The 4,236-nt window shown below is 31.2% G+C and overlaps 1 pseudogene; it reads left to right on the top strand.

Annotated features, from left to right (window-relative positions):
* The first annotated feature begins 2,721 nt into the window (after window positions 1-2,721).
* LOC122100967 lies at window positions 2,722-2,815 on the top strand (annotated as a pseudogene).
* Window positions 2,816-4,236: the final 1,421 nt, after the last annotated feature.

Here is a 4,236-nt window from a genome sequence, read left to right as displayed (position 1 = left end):
CTGGTTTCAACTTCCTGATAGTCATTCTGTTAAACTGTTAATATTTTGAAAGGTTTATATACATTCCATGGAGATTCAATCCTGCTTATACTTGAACTGATGTCAGTTTATATTTCCATAATTCATTCATCTGCAATAACAATTTGCAAGACTGGAGACGTGAAGCACCTAGACATGATTTTATTCTCATCCATTTGGAAGATTAATCTTTAGTTAACAAGAAAGTTTAAAAATGGCTTAGAATATATTCCTAACTACCAAATTTTATAAATCGCTTTGTAAAAAGGCTTGTGATTATTTTATTTTACATCGGATAATATTTTCTACTACCTCTAAGTTTTGGAAAAAGAAGAAAACTACGATTTACTACTATAGAGGAATATGAGAGAAATAGAAGACAGATTTTGTTTGTCACATCTTTGATGAGTACCCATATTCATGACTTTAAGTCATATTTCTTACTATGTTAGACAGATAGGGAAAACATAAAACAACATATGATAAGGCAACTATTTGTGACTTTTTATAATGTACCTTATTAAGTGATGAAATATACTTTATTAGCTAGTGTTTGAGTTTGAATTATGGGAGGTTGTTCTATTTGACACATTTCTGGAAGGCACCTATTGAACAACACAAATGGTGGGTGGTACTATTTCTACACTTTAATGAATGGTTGAACCTGTTTGGCATTAGTGCTGGGTAAATAAATCAACTCAATTGTAACTTGCACTCTAAACTTGAAAAGTTTGTAATGTCACTAATTATCATCGACTTGTCAATTGTTGTTTTGATGAATATGATTTTAAAAGATTATTTGAATAGGAATCTGTTTTCAGGAGATTAAATATAGGTTATCATTTGTTTGTGAATGATAACATTTTTATACTACAAAACCAAGTTTTCCTGAAGTACCAGTATTTTGAAGCATTAACGATCTTCTCAAATAATGTTTTTGTGAATTATATTTGACCGGTAAGTCAAGTTTTCCTAGCCTTGGTAGACCAATTATGGATCTATCGTTCTAGGAACTCTTTTTTTTTTGCCTACTTATGTTGGACTGAAATCTTTCAGTAATTATTAGGAGAGGGGTATTAAAAATAATTTGTGACATTTGTGATCTTGTTCGCTCATATGGGCTGGTCATTTGTAAATTGAAACTTTGAATTACTGAACTTTCTTTCAGATTTTGTGATCTCATATTTCATTTTAAGTTCCCTTGCATTTCACAATTGCTTACTGCTAATTCCAGTGTCGTCAAGAATTGAGATGGAATTTCAATTACTTTCTGTTGGGATGTTGCATGGGCCTAGATGAGAAGTCTTGCCATTGTTACTTGATGATGCTGATAACTGAGACCTGGGATCCTAGGACATGTGTGTCCTGCAGAAGAATAATACCTTTTAGACATCATATCAGCAAAATTTGCGTATAATCAGAAATATGGAGAAAAACATTTTGGAACCAGTGAGTTAAAATAATAAACAGAGCAGCAGAGTAAATTCCCTTATAGATTAGAGGAAAACAAATTTTTTTTTACAATGTGAATTCTGAAGACCAAGAACACTTAGAACCTATCACAAGTTTATACAGAAGACATTGCATTGATACTTTTCATATTCTGATATATATTCTAAACCTAATTATTTATATTCCAGTCTATTAATTGTAATTTATATCTATTTGTCAAATTATCAATTATTTCTGGTAAGTTTCACAGTGTGAAATAAAATATCAGCATGTATAAGTATAAAATATATAACTATATAAAATATAAGAAAAAGGCACATGTTTTGCAATGTTCTGATATGGTTAGGGTATCAAAGGCAACTGTGTTTTAATGTATTATTCCATTATTTCTACCTCAGTGTTTGGTAGAGCTGGACCTAAAGCTTTATCATTTGTAGATTTACAGCCTAGAGACAAGAGGAAACACTGTGATTAAAACATTACCAATTTAAGGCCTAATATGGAGGAGAAACATATAGACTTCTAACTATGAAAATATTTGGTGAATGAAAGGCAGTAGTGTAGATTCCTGCCTGGTAGTATGGTAGATTAACCATGACATTAGGTAATCATACATATGAAAAAAATTTTCATCTTCTTGGCTTTAGCTACTTTTGAAATGTTAGGTATAAAAAACAATTATATTTTGATAAAGTACCTTCTAGTCTAAACGATTCTATTTTAACTGTTCATCTCTCTATGATCCCTTTTAACTAAGATTAGTTTTGTTCCAATAAGAAAATCTATGCTGTCAGGGTAAGATATTCTGGTTGGTCTTTTGCTACATGGAAGAAGAGTAAAGGGTCAGGTAGACATTTTTGCCAGTAAGCCCTCATTTAGGAAATTTTAAGCTACAGAATTTTAGAAGTAGCTCTTAAGCAAGGTTTAATTTGAATCCATTAGCTCCACAAAGCTAACTCAGTTGATAAATTATTACTTGTAAAGCCATCACCTTTGGACCTAGCTATAAAGACTTCAAAGTATGATCAAATTTAAAATGAAAAATACTTAAAATTGTCATTGACAAAAAATTGCAAATGTGAGCATTTGACCAAACAATATAAGTTTTTTCCAATCTACCCAGAATTTTAGAGAAGTAAGATCAATAGCATTTTTAGGAACAATAAGGTTTCCTATTTACAAACAGTCAAGCAAGGATATACGCCTGTATAAAGACTGCATCATTAACTACTTAAATTTACAGGATACTACATGCTTCAGCAGCACGTTTACCCAAATTACAATATAGAGATTAACATGGCACTTGCACAAGGATGATATGAAAATTTAAGTATTCCATATTTGTCATTCTTCAGATGCAAGAAATTAAAAACAGTTATTAAAAATTAATTACAAAAATACAAATGTAACAATAAATGTAATTCATTGAACTGAAAGTTAGTTTGACATCAGTGTACTAAATCCTCAACTTAGAAAAACCTTTACATAGCATAATCTTTACAAAACTTTTCGAATTAGATATCATTGTCATTTTATCCCAAAGAAATAAAATACTATAAGGACCTAGGAAAAAAAGGAATCTTAAACTGTTTCTATATGGAATGCTATCTGAAATAACACATTTAATTGTGAACCTATATATTATAAAACAATGTAGAATTCAAAGTATTATATCCAGGAACAAATGAAACACATTATGGACATTATACAAACAAAATACAGATTATTTTAAAATATAATTTTTTCATACAAGCACCAGAAATATTTTTAGTTTTTGTACTACTCATTTCAACAGATAAGTTAAAATGATTTCTGATTTAAATAATCACAAACCCAGCAGAAATCATTATAGATGTATACAAACAAATCTTGAATACATTTTGACATCAAAGTCAGGCAATTCACTTGAAAAATACGATGGAATCCATGAATTTTTAAAGTATGATATTGCAGTTGCTTTGTATTGTGAAAATATTTTGTATGGACACAAAGATGGATTGGCATTTTTGAAATTTAAGAAACTTAACCAAACCATTATGACTTAGGAGAACAATTTGTACAGCCTTCCACAACTTCAAAGAGGTAGTGATACATATTTATCCTTTTGGCAATATCAAATGCAGTTTCTTTCAAGTTCTTCAGACCTGGTTTCATATATGGTTCAATAGAAGGAGATCCAGCATATCTTTGCTATTTCTATTCCAAGCAGCAAGATGCAAGGGGGTCAAGAGGACTTTAGTTTGGGCATTGGTATCTGCATCATGATGAACTAAGAAGGAAGCCACTCTGTTATTATTCCACATATCAGCACTGTGCAGGGGTGTCCAGCCATTCACAGTTATTGCATGAATATCTGCCTTGAGCCACCAACACATGGACAATGTCAAAGTGTCCACTTAGGCTTCCCGATGAAGAGAGGTATACTCATCATCATCCCTAGTATTCACATGAATGTCCTTTTTGGAAAGTAGTCTCTGTACTGTAGTAAGCCAATTATTTTCAGCAGCCCACAGAAAAATTTGCTTGAATACTTCTCCATTTTTTTTACAAATGATATCATTCCTCACTTTTTCATCTTGTTCCTTGTCTTCATCAGAATTGCCTAACCAGAGACAATGAGTACCAGTGGGAATGGGGTGTATATGTATTCCCCAATAGTTCACGTTGGTTGAACTGGTCAGAAAAATCCAGTGATTTTTCTACATCTGTTATTTCACCATGATTTTTTTTCACTTTTTCCATTTTTACTATTCGAAATTATTCTAA

Source organism: Dipodomys spectabilis, unplaced genomic scaffold (assembly GCF_019054845.1).
Source record: "Dipodomys spectabilis isolate Male_0828 unplaced genomic scaffold, ASM1905484v1 ptg000612l, whole genome shotgun sequence".
NCBI lineage: Eukaryota > Metazoa > Chordata > Mammalia > Rodentia > Heteromyidae > Dipodomys > Dipodomys spectabilis.
This window is presented reverse-complemented; position numbering and strand designations above follow the sequence as displayed.